Genomic DNA, 19,215 nt, shown 5'->3' with positions numbered 1-19,215 from the left:
GTTTTTTCTGATCAAAAGGGAATATGTTGCAGATGTTGTTACTACAACCACTAATTAAGATAGATGAAGCACATCCATTTTCAGCAGATATTGTTGGTTATCTATACATCTTGTGTAAACCGATTTTTCCAAACGTTCTCAATGAACTTTGAATTGTATTTATACCCGATCATCATAGGGGATAATGTAAGACGGAGTAGATATACTTTAGAAGCTATCAAATATACAAAAGGAGGAATAGAAACAAATGAATGATCCTGAATAATTTGCTACACGTACACGCATCAGGCTAAAAAGAAATAAAAGCCATGCGTTTGGAGATGGCGTTCAGTTCATGTATGACAACACAAAGACAGATCGACAAACCGGCAAACAATGTAATTGTGGTACGACTTAAGGATGTACACCTCTGAGGAGCCTAAAATTTCTAGAATTAAACTTTTTTTCTTCACCTGATTTTTGGGTTTATAAGACTATAACAAAATAATTAGTGAAGAAAAAATCATATGGTTGTGCACTTCGTTTCTTGCTATGGACCTTTTGAAAATGCCAAATTTTGATGATTTTCCCATTTTTCATCTATTTTCACCTATTTTTGGGCTATTATCGTGAAAAAAATCACAGTTCCACAATTAAACTTTTTTCATACTTTCTATAAAGATGAAGTTGACCAATTGGAATAAATTTTACTTAATAAAACTATAGGTAGGTGTTAATATAAGAAAGTTTTAACATATTTTGACGCTTTTTTGTGTAAAATTTACCATGCTGTCAATTTTGTATTTTTGTGATTTTTCTCAGTTTTAAGAACAAAATGCATATTATTTCAACTTTTTTGTTATAAATGATTGAAAAAATACATATCTAAGAAATTTGAAAAGACCAAAATGATATGGGATGTACATGATTCTTGTAAAATCATTTTTTGTATCCCTAACCAATTTTCTAAAATTTTTGGCTAAAAATACTGACTTGATTGGTCGTAAAAGGAGTAGGTCCGGTAAGGACCGATTTTGGCCTCAAATTTCAAGTTTATCTTACGAAAGATTTTGACCACTTTTTAAACACTAAAGTGTCTATTTCATTTGAATCATTTAATTTATGTGAAAGATTTTAACTGATAGTATAACTAGTCATTAAAAACAACCCGATTCAAGCTCAAATATGAAAAATCTACCAAATATGCCGAAAAATGTCACTTTTCAGATGATTTTTGTCAAAAATGAAAGTGGCCGCATCCGTATTCATCCTCAACCTTTATATATGTTATGTATTATCATAAAATACAACTTACATTTCAATATTAAGGATGAACACGAATGCGGCCACTTTCGTTTAACACGAAAACTGTCTAAAAATTTTAACTAAAATGCTAGAATTGTGAAGATTTCAGTAATTTAGCATGACTTAATTGTGCTAGTACCCGATATATGTGCATTGTATTGTCAAAAACAGCCAATATTTATGTAGCAGAGGCATTCTACTGTCCAATAAATAACTAAAAGTTTACATTTTAACAATTTTGTAAAACTGCTATATTTTGGGGCCAAAAAGGGGTCTTACTGAATCTACTCCTTTGAAAAGTGGATGACTTAAAAACCATTCATTGTACATGCACAATTTTTTCACAGAGTTATGCTTGATTATAATATTTTTAAAATTCATTGATATTTTCCACTTGTGTCACATGTTTTGTAAAAAAATAAAGAACGAGATTTCAACGAGACTGAACGAGACTGAAAAGTCAGAAGAATACATCCTTAAATACTTATCGGATATCTTAAACAGTTAAATGTAAATTCTTCTACATTCAGATTTATTTACAATCAAATTACTCCCACATTTGAGTTTAAGGCATCTTTTGAAAAAAAATGTAAGCTCCTACTATTTATTGACTACACAAAACACACAAAAATCTCGTCAAATTTTGTTCATTTTTAGTGCATTTATTTAATTTCCTTACTACGTTCTTTCAGAGAACTTATCTCGAACACCTGTAATCATGATAATAACGCATATGACAATAATTATAGTATAACTAATCGCCGTATTTGAATATCAAAAATAAGACAACGTGTGACCGAACGACGCATGGATTAAACGAGTTTAATCCATAGCGGCGTTCGGTCACAAGTTGTCTTATTTTTTATATTCAAATACGGCGATTAGTTATTCTTTTTATTACATTGGTAAATGGCTTTTTTTTAATGAAATTAATGTAGAAAATGTAAGGAACTATATCTTTTTCCTACGCATTGACAATTTGTTTTGATAAGACGTTATCGACGTCTTGACAACGCCTATTGTTGTATAACGTCAGAGAGTGAAATAACCACGTTTGTTTCACATGTGAAATTATCGGTTTTTATCTAACTGGGAAATCAATGTAATTCATTGCAACCAATGTAATAATGATAATTATTATATCTGAAGTGAAAAAAATTCTTTCGATGTTTTAGATTATTAACATGCTTCTTAGTGCATTTACAAAAGCTCAGAATATTACGTTGTTATGAAATCAGATATACCACTTTCAAATGAATAATAATTATATACAATTGTTTCATGGACCTGTCAATGCCTTATCTTTGAGATGAAGTAAAGACCTGTTTTCAACTATCAGAATTTATTGCAGAAATTAAATCTTTTCGGCATTAGGGAAAAAAAGAACACATAGCATGCAAGGAATGTGCAAAATCGCGAATTTACATATACTGTCGATAAAGTTACAGTATGAAAACAAAAAGATATTGTATGAATACCAATACGAAAACAACCTTTCAAAGTTCAAATGAAGTGGATGTAAGCAATTAAAGGCAACTGCACGGCCTTCAACAATAAACAAAAACTATACATAGTGTATTTATTTTTAATATCACATTAAAAGAAGACTTTTTGGTAAGGTTGATAAAGTCAGCAATGTCGATCATAAATAACTACCGACCGTGCAAGGGCTGTATAGCCAGTCAAGGTCGTTAAAAACTTCCATATATATATATACATAAATAACTTCATTATTTTATAAACATTCTTTGTAATCATTCTAATGTATTTTGTTGGAATGATAGAAATAAGTGATACATATCATGACGGTAATTAATGGTACAAAAAATATACAGAAGACAGAATATATTGAAAGTAAACACTCTTTCGTATCTTTCACAGACAATTACAGTTAAACCACAATTATTCGATCGCTTTCAAATTTTCCTGTGGATATCCAGATTCTGTTGGATGTTTTCACCGCTATAATTTGTATATTTTTCGCGTTTAGTCCCAAACAAATGTAGTTCATCAAAGTCTGAATTTAAAAGCTACATGTATATATATTTCGAGGTTGATGTTCATCATACGTCTTCTAAGAATAATGAAAAGGATATCTCTTTTATACGGATTTTTCTTACAACAGTTTTGATCCCTATCTGATGGATCAAGGCCCTTGCAGAAACATGTGATTTGCGATGAGTAATTGAAGATCAGTTTACTTTACTACAACTAAAGGTTGTTGCTGCTACACTTTTTTTTCGAAAAGGGTATCATCTTGTTCAGCACCGAATGTTTCGTTATATAAAATCAAGGAAATTTGGTATAATTGGATATGACGTTGACTGAAGGTAAGGCCTTCAACAATAAACAAAGTCACTACCACATAGCCAGTTTTTAAAGGCCCCAGAATGACATATGTAAACCATCCAAACGAGAATCGAGAATACAAAAGTCCTGAAATATGTTCAAAACAATAAACAAAAACAAATATAATAAACAGCAACAAACGTTAACTATTGAATAACGGGTTCTTGACTTATATATGCTTGATACGTTTATACATAATTCTGCAAAAACTACGGTTTCATTTTTGTTGTGGAAATCGTAAACAATAAACATCTATTGATTCTGTATTTACCTCCTCTTAGTATGTAGATATCAAACTTTTTCTATATCTTTGCTTAGATCATTTAATCAAGAGATTTATTGATGAATATTATTCCGTAAACCTATTTTGTGTTCACTGATATCTTATCATTAGTTTTTTACGACATATCAACTAATTCAGTACAATGGATGAAAGCCACTTCCCATTGAAATAAAATACATACATTTATAACATATACAATACCTTATGGCTTCCCTATAAAAAAAACATTTGAATTTAACGTCAGTCAAGCTGATGTTGTAATCAAGTCGCAAAATGGAAAGGAAACTGATTAAGACACTCGGCTATTCTCTTTTTGTTCATTTGTAGTCGAACATACGTGATAATTTGGTTTAAACATTATTATTGTGCACAGCTTATAATAATCCGTTTCCTTGAAATAGCAGCTCAAATTAACGATCTTTTCAGTATGGTATGCAATTTTTGATGATATTGAACAGAAATAAATAAATAAATAAATACATAACAAAGAAAGAAGTGGAAAAATAGTTAATAATTAAAATGATTAAAATATATCAAAAAGATAAAAATAGGAAATAAAAAAGTATAGCGAACACTAAGGTTAATTCAAAAAGTAGAAGTCTATATAAACTGAGAAAATTAAGCGTTATCAACCAACGGACTGAGCGAAAAACAGCTGTTATTTTCCCGATTAGATACATACATTTTCTAAATAAAATGACTGGCCAAACATTGTTTTATATCTAGCTAAATCTCCCATTTGTATGACAGCTGTTTTTTATGTTTATAGTTCCGTTATGCAAACAATTGTTCATTTAGCATGACACATCAAACGAATGGATAACAACTGTCATATTCCTGACTTGGTACAGGCATTTTATTGTGTAGAAAATGGTGGATTGAACCTGGTTTTATAGCTAGCTAAACCTCTCACTTGTATGACAGTCGCATCAAATTCCATTATATTGTCAACGATGCGTGAACAGAACAAACAGACACAATAGGTAAAAATGTCAAAAATAGGGATACAGCAGTCAACATTGTGCTATCATCTTAAACACTATAGAAACAACAAATGTAACGAAGAAGCACTAAAAGGCATACATCAAATTTAACATCCTCAGTTTGCTTATATTATACGATTGTATTTATCTATGTAAAATCCACCCATAAAGGATGGAAGGTTTTAAGTACTGGTGTAAAATTGGGCGTTTGAAATTCGCACAGGTAGACATAAAATAATTTTCTCGTTCAAAGTATAAACGGATTAAACAAGAAATATTATGTCAAAGAACTATTATAAGAAATGTAGAATAAGAAATACCGAAATTTATTAATTTATGAGATTTCATGTTTGAACCAGCATCATCTATTTTGAATTATAAAATTATAGGCTTCTTTCGCTTTGTTAACAACAACGTGATGCGATTCTTGATATATATATAAAATGCTGTTAAAGTACTTAAAACATATATCCGTTCAGTAAAAGTTACGACAAGAGTGGGGTTGGTTTCTTTGCTTTTAAATATTTTTTCTATTTTGATTATTTAAACAGCACAAATAAGAAGGATTACAAAGGAATGTTTATAATAATAAGACATTGATGACTTTATCAGCTTTACCAAGAAGTCTCCCTTTGAAGTTATTCTAAAAAGGAAAGCATTATCATGTATATTTATTTTTTTTTCACTGACGAAGGCCTAAAATTGCTTACATCCACTTCATTAGAGATTTGGTTGATGATTGTCTCATCGGCATTTTTACCACATCTCTTTTGTTTCACACTGTAACTTTATCGACAGTACATATATGTATAAGTTCTCTATTTTTCAGTTATATGTATACTATTGTAATTTTCATTTCCTCACATCAGAAAGTTGAAAACATGTATCCGCTTCGCTTCCAAAATAAGACTTTGGTAGTCAATCATGTATACGTTTTACTCGTTTACTCGTTATATAACAAATTTTATTACATAACAATATTCTGAGTTTTTTGTAAATGCATCAAAAAGCAGGTAATTTATCTAAAATTTCTTAAGAATTTTTAACACTCTAATATGATTATTTGCATATGTGTACGTTATAACAGTCGTAAGTGTTTAGTTCTCTGATAGTGCGTAGTAAAGAAATTAAATGAATGCACTGACAAAATGAGATAGAAAAACTGTTAGAAGCTTTGATGAAACAAATTCTGATGATATTTTTGTGTAGTTTATGTAATCCATATAAAAGAATGGACCTTCAAATGATCTACAGGCGCCTTAAAATCGGATATGGTAGTAATATGATTGTTAACTATTTAACTTTATTGGACCTGATTTAAGAAATAATTGATGCAAGCTATACTGTATTGTCGTTATAACATAGGTATGCATTATATTCGGGTTTGGTTTTTTTGCCCGGGCGATAATGATGGCTAAAACCACAAGAATATAATGCCTACCCATGTTAAAACTACAATAAAGTATAGCTTTCGTCAATCATTTCGATTCTGATTAGGACAATTCAGGTAATGTCTATGTCCGATGTGTATAAGTGTAAAGTGATTGTGTAGGCTCTTCCATGAAAAATTAAAAAAAAACGACTGACTTAAAAAAAAAGGCCAACGATGTTGTAATGATATTTGAACAGTGAAAGTTAATTAATGATAATTGTGTATGCTCTTTTAGTGTTATTAAATCACATGTTTCTGCAGTGATCTTAATCAAACGGATTGTGATCAAAAGAGTTGTAAGCAAAGGCCGAAAACGTTTAAGCATACATAACAGATATCACTACAACTATTCCTAGGAGAGATTTTTTTTTTTTTTATCAAAACGCCAAAAAATTCTACATTGTTTTTTCACATTACATTTCATATATCTTAAACGTGCCAAAATATTTCACAAATCAGAAGAAAGTCATAACTTTATTTTCATATGCTTTATCAAATAAGTTCATTTCAAGTTTTTTGACAGAATTTGGGAAATTAAATAAATGCACCAATTAATTAGTTGGAAAACACTTACTACAGACCGAGCGGAAACACAATTTGTCGAGTTTTCTCATTAATTTAGGTAATAATACGCAAAAGGGACATACAAATGTTCAAATGACGTCATTATCTCGTTTGTAAAAGTGATTTTATTGTTTGCTATTTCGCTATCTCTGGAATGCACGGACCAAAATGTCGAAGAATTTATATTTCATTGCTTAAAATATCCGTTTAGTATTTACTTCATAGAACATAATGGAAAACTGCACTGAATTAGATTAACCAACTTACTCGGTATTTGAAAGAATATTGTTTAAAGTACCGACTGTTACTTTTTTTTTGGGGGGGGGGGGTCTCGAAACACATGGTTTGTCCTTTATGAAAAAAAAGATAGTGCAAGACTTCATTTTTGAAATTCAAAGTCTTTAATGTTATGATTTATTTTCATTTTACCTCTGGAACAAACATGTGAGGATTTAGAATCCAAAGATATTTTTCAGAAGAAAATAAGAATGATGAGTGTTTTAAATTAACCAAAGAAGTCTTACTGCTGAGGCAATAATTAAATGAAATCAATGACTTCAGTTAAAAGCTTTGTAGGAGAGAAATGTTTCTAATTAATCGTTGCTATTCCTTTTCATTTTACTGCCATGCTACGTACTATCAAAGAACTTGTCACGTAATTCTGTCATACTGCATATGAAAATAATTGTTTAAATCATTTCTGAATTGTACAAAAATCTTTAGATGCTTTAGAGAAATCACGTGCTATTTAAGCTTTTACAAAAACGAAGAGTGTTGTTTTATAAATCATAATTATTATTTGTAAACGTTGAGCTGCAAAAAGTTTCTTATCATCTACAACCGATTTCACCTGGATAGATGCACGCTTGATAAAGCTAGTTGGTCTAGCGAAATATTGCGTTTATTTTCATCATTTTGTAAATATTTTAAACATTCTTATATTTACATACTAAATAGTGTGTTAAAATTACATTGTTAGGGATTTTCTTACCCCAGGAGTAGATTACCTTAGCCGTATTTGGCACAACTTTTTGGAATTTTGGATACTCAATGCTCTTCAACTTTGTATTTATTTGGCTTTTTAACTATTTTGATCTGAGCGTCACTGATGAGTCTTATGTAGACGAAACGCGCGTCTGGCGTATAAAATTATAATCCTGGTACTTTTGATAACTAATTAGGCAATCTATTATTTGTAAATTAGTTATACAAATATATATTTTCTCTTACAACTGTCAAGGTCTTTAATACAAAACACAAAACAATAATTACACTATTAGTTTTAAAAAGGCTTTCTGTTTATGCATGTCAAACAACAGACTGACCGACTTAACAGCCATCAATGAAGTAAGGTTACAAACCAACACTGTGGGGACGAATTAGATTCTTGAAATGTAAAATAGCAGAACACAATCTTGGTCTATATCTTTATTCAAATAAACAAATTTCAAGACAGCAAAGTGATCCTTTTGTAATATTATTCTTTTAAATTGAGATAATATAAAAAAGAAGATGTGGTATGATCGCCAATGAGACAACTATCTACAAAAGACCAAAATGACTCAGACATTAATAACTATAGATCACCGTACGGCCTTCAACAATGAGTATGTATTGTATTGTCTTAATTCAACTGTTTTAGAAACACAGAACATTTTTTGTATCAATTTATTTGTTTCAACTTTGGCAAATAAGGGGAAGCAACTCATATAACTTTACTTTTACCTCAAACAATTTTGATAATATACCACAATTCAACAAAATAACTCCTTTTATTAAATATTTTAACGTCATAAACACTTATTGTACGAAATGTTTTCACGTCATAGATATTCCTTTCACAAATGTTTTCATTTCATAAATACTCCTTAAACCAAATGACTTCAATTCAACGATACTCCTTTAAACAAATGTGTTTGCGTAAAAAAAATCATTTACCAAATATTTTCACGTCATAGGTCCTGTTTTTATTAAATTTATTCGTGTCAAAGATACTACCTTTCAAAATATTTCGCGTCATAGATACTCCTTTTACCAAATGTTTTCTAGTCATGGATACTCCTTTTGTCTAATTACTAGAGAATCACCGACAACTTTTGACAACTAGAAATGTACCAACATATTTTGAATTAATATATTTTCATCGTAACACTGGCAGACCATACAAACTTATCAAAGAGTTCGTTTGTGCGCGTTTCGGATGAGATACTATACGTTTCATCTAATGTTACACTTACTTTACGAAAGCGTCACCTCAATACATGGTGAAATTAATTGGTGCATTTCTTTATTTTTTTTTTTTTATAAAGTACAGTTACCACCAGTGCAAACATGTGAAACCGAGAAAAACTCACATTTGCAATGGACGCTATTAACCGTACATAAAAGGAAACTTACAGGTCACTAATTGAATTTCAGAGGCTTTATTTATCGGATCATCCCCATTTTCAATGCATCTGTAATCAGGTTGTTATTTACAGTGAGTTGACTGTTAGTGTTGCTCTCCACCAATTGCAACTCATTCAAAATTTTGACCAAATTGCAATTTGTTTTTTAAAATCAAATTGTTCAACTGGTCAGAAATTTGAACCAATTGCTGTAGAAAACCACAGCCAAGTCATGAAAGTGCAAGGTGATGAAATAAAATATACTTACAATCCTATAAGACTTTAACTCCACTTTAATGATGTTGTGACAAAATTAGTTTATCAGTTTGTATAGTTATATTATATTCATTTCCATGCTGAAGGGGAACTGTTTATTTTGAATTGCTATTAAATTGTTCAAACTAAGCTTTCATATAGTTTTTCTTTCTAAAAGTCTTCTATATTTATAAGAATCAGATATCATTTTAAATAAAACATCATATATTCAGTAAAATATGTGTGAAATAACAATATGCTATTGATAAATTTTCAGGGGAGATAACCTAAAATATTATTCTTTTGAATAAAGACTTTTTGAAAGAAAAGTTATTATCTCCCCCATGGAAACTTCCTACAAACATATATTGCAATTTTACACATATTTTACTGAATATGAAATGTTTTAATTCACATATTGTCTGATTCTTATAAATACTAGAACACACCTGTGATATCGCAGGTCCGTGACTGAATTAAAGTATATAACTATGCGCAAGCCTTATTTTAGTATTAGTATTGTCATTTGATAAAGTCATGCCGATTATAAGATATACAGTTTTCTCCGCTTTCAAATCTTTCTGTTTGAACCCGTCGAACTGGAACTTATCAATTATTGATAATATTAATTATTTGGAAAACAAAAGGTCCTGGAATGGAGTACTTTTTAATCAACAGCATTGTCCTATATTAGTCATAAATAAAGTTGAATTCTTTGATTCGCTGTTTTACGTCATGCCCGCGAACAAATTAAAAACTGTACTTATACGCCTTATTTTAGTCACTATTTACACCACTGGGTCGATGCCACTGCTGGTGGACGTTTCGTCCCCGAGGGTATCACCAGCCCAGTAGTCAGCACTTCGGTGTTGACATGAATATCAATTATATGGTCATTTTTATAAATTTTCTGTTTACAAAACTTTGAATTATTCGAAAAACTAAGGATTTTCTTACCCCAGGAGTAGATTACCTTAGCCGTATTTGGCACAACTTTTTGGAATTTTGGGTCCTCAATGCTCTTCAACTTTGTATTTGTTTGGCTTTTTAACTATTTTGATCTGAGCGTCACTGATGAGTCTTATGTAGACGAAACGCGCGTCTGGCGTATAAAATTATAATCCTGGTACTTTTGATAACTAATTAGTCCAGATTTTTAGTATTCGTATTGTTATCTTAGAAAGTCTAACTGATTAAAATACTACAATAGGTAACAATTTGACAATTAAAGTATTGTCAACCCTTTGATTATGACCCGTGTAATACTATATAACATATTAATCCTGAATACACCGTTTGGTGGTGCGCCTGTCAGATGCGGAACGTACAGATAAGGTAATCGGTAACAGGTGAATATACTATTGGTATCGGTATCGGACTTGACCCGGAACTTCTTAATTATTGGCAATATTAATTACGTGGAAAACAAAAGGGCCTGGAGTGGTGTAATTTTTAATCTACACCTTTGTACTATATTAGTTATATATAAAGTTGAATTTTTTTATTCGTCGTCTTTACGTGATGACGGCTGACAAATTGGACCTCGTAATTTTAGTATTATAGATAGAATACTTTTAGAAAGAAAAACTATATGAAAGCTTAGTTTGGACAATTTAATAGCAATTCAAAAATGTATTCTATATTTATAAGAATCAGACATTATGTGAATTAAAACATTTCATATTCAGTAAAATATGTGTAAAATTGCAATATATGTTTGTAGGAAGTTTCCATGGGGGAGATAATAACTTTTCTTTCAAAAAGTCTTTATTCAAAAGAATAATATTTTAGGTTGTCTCCCCTGAAAATTTATCAATAGCATATTGTTATTTCACACATATTTTACTGAATATATGATGTTTTATTTAAAATGATATCTGATTCTTATAAATATAGAATACTTTTAGAAAGAAAAACTATATGAAAGCTTAGTTTGGACAATTTAATAGCAATTCAAAATAAACAGTTCCTCTTCAGCATGGAAATGAATATAATATAACTATACAAACTGATAAAACTAATTTTTGTCACAACATCATTAAAGTGGAGTTAAAGTCTTATAGGATTGTAAGTATATTTTATTTTATCACCTTGCACTTTCACATTTTGACTGAACAATTTGTTCAATTTTCTGACCAGTTGAACAATTTGGTTTAATAAAACAAATTGCAATTTGGTCAAAATTTTGAATGAGTTGCAATTGTCGGAGAGCAACACTAACAGTCAACTCACTGTAAAATGTAGTCAAAATTGATTTTATATTGATTTCGGAACATCAAAATTACGTGCAACAGTTCGGTTCGCCAGTTGTTTCGTTGATTCAAATTAAGATTTAAAATTAAAAGAATATGGATATCAGTTTAACTAATGGGGTTAATAACTGATTCTTGTTTCTCGATTTGGTATACATATTTGACCATTGTTTTTCTTGTTTGAACTTTTTTACATTAGTCATTTTTGGACTCTTCATAGGTGGCTGTTTGGTGTGAGGAAAGACTCTGTGTTGACGACCTTACTTTGACCTATAAGGGTTTACTCTTTACACATTGTGACTTGGAATTAGAGTTATCTCATTTGCACTCATAGCACATCCTAATGCTATGTAACATACTGGAAATAGATAAAAAAAAAAAATTGACATGTGAGCAACATACTTTAAATGAGTAGATATATTAACATTGACGTTGAAACATTTATCCATCGGAGTTTATATGACGTGATTATAAGCATTTATAAATCCTCACACGGCATTCAAAAGAGAGGAAACCCATACCGTATAGTCAGATTTAAAAGGTCACGAAATGTAAAATATAAAACGACTTAATTCATATTCAAGTTCAATTAATGAAAAATAATTATGACATACATGCACCACCTACAACAACTGAATACCATGCTTCTGCCTTGGGATATGCACTTGTGTCGGGATTGAACATGTATGTACATAACTGTACGCTCCCAAGCTTCCTTGTACCTTGAACAGTTATCTAAGAGCACAAAATAAGAACAATAAAGTAAAACTCAGTTGCAAACTTCATAACTTAATAAATCAGTAATACACAAAAAATTAAATACAAGAAATGAAAAGCACCGATATACAAGTACTCACAGTTTTTTAAACATGTAAAAGCTAATCATATACATAGTATTGTTTGATTCATATTGTTGAATCAATATTTTTTAGTAAGTTTGACCTGTATTATTACATCTATTCCTAGGTCTTATGGAAAATCATAGATAAATACTATTCGCACCAGCTAATCTAAATCAAAACAAAATTAATTCAATGTACATGCAATCTGTAGTCAACCATTTGAAAAAGAAGGACTTGAACTCGGACGTGAGATTGCAGTGTTGGACTTTACCATACAGTCTCTTTAGAAATTTACACTGCTGTTGATGATATTGTAAGTGTTTAATATCCTGTAAATATAATATAAACTATTGATAAAGGTAACAAAACAATATAATCGAATCATTAAATTCTCATAGATTAATTTCACTTTTCCCTTCAACATCAAAACGTTGTTGCTTGTATGTTGCAACGTGACCGTTACATGTAGAAGTGACAACGTGATACATTTTGATTTGTTTTTGTTTTCTGTTGGTGCTTATAAATAGTTCTGTATTTTTACAATAGAAATACAAACAAAGTACTTTAATCATCTAATAAAAAATAGAAGAATGGCTAATGTTTTATTAAACAAATGGCTATCTTAAAGTTCAGAATTAAAAATAAAATATCACTTAAAACTTTTGTTCGAACGTAGGGCTTTAAAAAATTCAGGATCAATGTGATCAGAAACGCCCAAATCTATAGTTAATAGATGCAAGATTGTAAACTTACGAGATAACACAATAAGCCCTATGCTACAAATAGACATAAGGAGAAAAAAGACATAAGTAAACAACTCATAATCAGAGTTAGATATGAATGCGATATAGATTGTAATAGAAATATTGCACACACCAAGGAAGTTCAAAATAAAACATGCAAATGATTCATGTAGGTCTCATATGCTTATCAAACAATACAAACATCACTGCAACTCAAAATGAATACAGAAAGGCATTATTCAAAATCAAAATGACAAATTAAATTTCTATTGTTTAAGTATTAACATAACAGTTTCTTCCTTTTTTGTAATCGGACATAGTGTCTCAGATGATGATAACTAACGGTTATCGTGTAGCCTTCAACAATGAACAAAGCCAATACCATATAGTCAGCATAAAAATGAAGCTTTCGGTGGCTGGGTGTTACCTTTCCACGTCACTTTTAATCTAGCGTCGTACTACAGTACATGATATATAAGGCATGAAGATGTTATTATTAAAGATCAGCTAAATTATCTATAGTAAAGGATCCTACAAATTAATGTAAGATGTAGTTACAGAAAATAATTATATGTATAAGTATATATACGAGTCAAAATTGAAAACTACGTTCAAACCTATGATTGCGTTAGATGAAAACCGGAATTTTTATACGTGTGCATGTAAAACAAATTTCGTTGTAGAAGGGTCTAAAAACAGCACAAACAACATTTTCCAATAGACCAAAAAAGTAAAAAAGTATATTTAAACAAAACGCATTTGACTAACAGGTCGGACAACTGATGTTCTTTAACCCTGCTGACTGCCATTGGCGATTGCCAAATAAAATTGATCACAAGATGTAACAAAATGGATCTTAATATGAACGTAATACTCAACAGAAAAGAAATTTAACTTGTGGCCACGATGTTATGCCACGAACATACGGTGTCAATATTTTTTAGTACACCAGATCCGGATTTCGACAATAAATGTCTCTTCAGTGATGTTAGGGATCGAAACGGTATTTTGAAGGCCATATAAAAAGTACCCTCATTTTTAGAAAAAAATCCCTCATTTTTAGATAAGACTTATTATATATATGTATAAGTATAAGTATACCAATAATATTTAGTTTCCTTTTAATTTACTGATAACAAAATCAATATTAATACCAATAAAAACAATATTCAATGATCTAATTACAGTGTTGAATTTGTAACCTTTTCAGACATGTAGAATACGTTTATTTAAAGGATCTATAAGTTTACCAGGATCGTTTCTAAATTTCCGGGCACAGAAAACAACATTTCCGTAAAAATGTGGATGTGTTATACAGTTTGAAATAAGTTTTCTACAGGTATAACCAAACTTTAAAACCAAGTCTTAATATATATGGAACAATTTAGTAAATATTTTAAGTAATTTGTGGTAGCGAAATCCCCAGCTTCAAAATAACACCTTAAGATGGTACCATATGGTTGCTCACCCTGCCTTTGTTCTTACTCAAAACTCCTGACCTGCCTGCAGAAATGAAAATTTAGGAATATTGATGTGTATATATATTTTGGATTATATATTCTGATAAGTACAATACATAACAGAAAATAATGCTTCTCCTTAAATATCATAGTTTTCATGATAAACGGCAAAAATAAAATAAAAAGTATCGTGAAATTTGTCATTTATGGGCAATAACTTCTATAAGAATTTGTCTGACAGTTTTGACGAATATAGTCTGAACATCATTTTTTTTTAAAGGTAATTTTGTTTTAAAATTACCAATTTCGAGAGAGCAATTCATCAACAGGTTGTCAGATGAGTTTGAAAATTTCAGGGCAGGTTGACCTGATGAACATTTTTATCCCAGTCATTTGTTCTTTAAAAACTTCAGTTTCAGAGCTATAAGCAAAAAAACTGTATTTTATTCCCATGTTCTATTTTTAGCCATGTCGTCCATCTTGGTAAATGTATGGTGTCATCGGATACAATTTTTAAACAAGATATCCTAAGGATGAATTAGGCCATGTTTTGTAGAATTTGTAGAATAATATGATAACTCATGTCGTAATTTTCCTTATTATGAATATTGAATTGAATGAAAACGACAATATAAAAATATGTGTTCCGCATATTTTCCGCGTATGTTGTCATTATGTTTTCAAAATTATATATTTTTCGTAAAATTGAGGTATCATCTCGACTATCGTTCATGTGTGATGTTTAGATAGCTTTAAAGGTTTTTTCGTTCGTTTGATGTGTTTAAGTTTTTAATAAAATTATTAAGAGATTTATTGTGGCAAAATCAATTCATTTCATTGGCCACTGCTTCATTGAATACATGAATTAATAAACAAAGTATAGGTAATACAGACTGCTCTTTGTACGTATACAATGTTTGCCAACATGCTCAAGTGTCAATAAGTAGCGTCTCGACAATACATATCTGCCTTTGGTTATAGTTAAGATTAAACTGATTTAGCATATATAATTTTTTACAAACGTTGCAGAGCTGGTGAACCAAAAAATTACATAGGTTGTCCAATCCAGGAAAGTAATCAGTACTTTGTCTGAGGGAGATATATTCCTTGATTTTTATTAATTTCCAAATTTTATGAGCAGATTTAATAAAACTGACGTTATGTTACCTATCGGGAAGGTGGTATCCTATACAGCTATGGGAATAGCAGACTAAAACAGAGGTGAATAAATCTGCGTGTATCAACACACCTTATTCTCGGACCTAAAATTTCAGGATACAGTTTTTTAAATATGTTAATTTAAGAAAACATATTGATCTCAAACTTGCAGAATGATGATTTTAAGTCATTATTAAACAATTCATCATAATTTTAGTATGGATGATTTTCATTGTCACAAAGATTTTATCATGATCAGAGTCCAGTTAAGTACAGAAAAAGTTAAATTACAAAAATACTAAACTCAGAGGAAAATTCAAAACAGAGAGGCCCTAATCTAATGGCAAAATCAAAAGCTCAAACACATCAAACGAATGGAAAACAACTATCATATTCCTGACCGGGTACAGGCATTGTGTTATGAAAAAAATGGTGGATTGATCCTTGTTTTATAGCTAGCTAAACCTCTCACTTGTATGGCAGTCGCATCAAATATTGAAAACAATGCGTGAATCAAACAAACAGACATAATATTCACAGTTCTGGTTAGCTAAACAACTTTTCCAGACAACAAACGTCTTATAAAAAATAATGATCCAAATCATGTTTTAAAATCCACAAAGCATTTCGTGACCACAAACAACATTCACCATTAACAAGAGTTCACACGCTGAAATGTCTCGTGTTACTAGAAAAAAAGTTCAAAACAAATGAACCATGTAATTGAAATCATGGTCACATGACACATGCCAGTTCTACTTGTGCACCTTACAATTCTGTCATACACAAATCAAGAATACTGAACTTTTTAACATTTTTGCTCAAGTAGTCACTGAACAATTAGAATATTTCAATTCAAAATGTATAGATGGCAGGAATAGCTTTATTACCTAGAGATTAATACATGTCCTTTTCCATATCGGCTCGGGTATCATCCCGAAACTCCCATACCAGCCCGAGACATAGTCGAGGTGCTGATATGGATCGAGGTAGGATACCCGGGTCGATATGGAAAAGGCAATGTATTGATCTCTTTGTCATATACTTCAGACAATTGTTTTAATGTATGACAAATTAACAAATAGAATAACTAAAACAGTAAAAAACTTTATAAAAAAGTTGAATTATGAATCCAATAAATACACTTTCATTGCCCAACAATATCATCACTTCCATATTTTTTGTATGTTACTATTTCCTATAGAGGCATTTTGAAACATTGAAAATTTGAAAGAGTTTTATGATCATTATAACTCCATGTTTGTTGTACTATAAAATGATTCATAATTGTCAATAGTATTTGTTATCAATTACTAAACTTTCCCCACTAAAGTTCCCGTAAATTTTGACGTCGTCATAAAAAATATATGACGATACAATGGAAAAGTAAACAACCGATACTGGAAATACTGGAAGTAACTTGCACGAGCGGCACTATTATGGGTTTTGTGCACGAGATGTCAATGATATGAGTTATCAGCCCGGTTGGGAAATTCTGGCTTGTGTACTTCCGGTCATTACACATATGCAAAAGCTATCATATCAATGCTTAGTATATGATAAATTCAAGTGATGTAGTTTTCCGACAAATGATCAATTGATTTATGGCGTGCTCAGAACTATATTCTATAGTAGTAGCAGCAGTATTACGGGGAGAACTTTTGAAAAACGCATGTCTTTCCACTGCAAATATTCTTGTTATGTTTTTGATCGAAATATATCTGCACCAAATCAGAAAATTTACAGTTTTTATAGCTCGTTCCGTTAGTTGATAACGTTTGATTTCGTCAGTTGTTATTTTAATGGTGTGTTTCTTTGTGTCGTAGTTCTCCTCTTATATCTTATGTGTTTCCCTCAGTTTGAGTTTGAAACCCGGATTTGTTTTTTTCTCAATCAATTTATGAATTTCGAACAGCAGAATACTACAGTTGCCTTTTTTATGATCTTTCTCCAATTCAATTGACTTGTTAGAAGTATTTCTGATTTGTATCGATCAGATGAGTTAAGCCCTTTTAAACTAATTTTGATAGTTTTTCGTATGTTACATTACTGTCTTTGGTTAGGGGCAGATGTGACGCGTCTTCAATCTAGTTTACCGTGCCACATTCTGCATGTGCCTGTCCCTAATCAGGAACATGTAATTCAGTGGCTTTCGTATCATCGTATCATCATATATCATATTTGTTTTTGTTCATTATTTTATACATTAATCAGGCCGTTGGTTTTCTCGTTTACATTTTGTTTTGTATTGTTCATCAAACAGGTCCTTTTATAGCTTACCATTCAGATTTTTCTTGTTGGTCATAGTCTTCTCCGGCAGGTCACAATTAAAAAACAAATGAGATTGTGGCAACGAATATTGGATCATATCCTTCGTCATCTGCGAGACCTATATTAAATAACAGTATACCAACCCATGATGACGTCTACACACTTGTCGAAAAGATGATTTCGACAAATGTCGGTTAGCATTTGGTTACAAAGCACATTCGGATAACAAGTGCAAAGGGGTTGATTCAAACAAATGTCTGCCTCTTAAAAAAGTTCAATTAAAGTGTTGTGCTGTTTATTACCAGGTCAATGTAATTAAGCGTATCTGGTGGTAATTACAAAGAAAACAGAAAACAAAACATTATCTAAACTACATCTATAATAATACTAAAATCATCTTTAATGGAACATGAAGTCATAAAGACAGCTTATCTTTATCCGAATCGCATCTATAATAAAAATCTCTCATTGAATAAACAAGGAAAATCATTAATCAGGTTTTAATTAGGAAAATACTGATTGTACAATGATTTCTATTTTCCATTATAAGGCAGTGATCATTTACCTACTTGATTAAAAGACACATTTTTTTCAAAATATGAAAATTAAAATAAAAAAATATTTACTTCTTCTATTCAATTTAAATATACTATTCTCATATCTGTCAATTGTATCTCACAATTTAATTTTCTTTCCTACTTTACAGGGCTGCAACAAAATTTTTTTTTTTTTGTAGCAACTATCTCGGATGTAACTATGTGGCGCCTGTCATCTTTGTTTTCTTTCTTTTAACCTTGTTTCAGTCCCCAATGTCCATTTTTGACAGAATCTTCATCATGTATATGTTTCGTATGCTTTTTTTCTTAGTATTGGAATAAAAAAGTAATTTTGGTTAATAGAGTTTATGTCTTAAGTTCCCATTAGGTTGATATCATGGTACACGAAGATTGAT

General features: G+C 30.6%; 1 protein-coding gene across 1 annotated transcript in view; it reads right to left on the bottom strand.

The window, feature by feature from the left end:
- LOC143059406 (beta-1,4-galactosyltransferase 1-like) overlaps positions 1-19,215 on the bottom strand; it is a 361,910-nt gene that overhangs the window by 83,854 nt on the left and 258,841 nt on the right. The gene's annotated exons all lie outside the window — the stretch shown is intronic.

Source organism: Mytilus galloprovincialis, chromosome 14 (assembly GCF_965363235.1).
Source record: "Mytilus galloprovincialis chromosome 14, xbMytGall1.hap1.1, whole genome shotgun sequence".
Lineage (NCBI taxonomy): Eukaryota > Metazoa > Mollusca > Bivalvia > Mytilida > Mytilidae > Mytilus > Mytilus galloprovincialis.
Note: the sequence above shows the minus strand (reverse complement) of the source record. Positions and strands in the feature narration are given on the sequence as shown.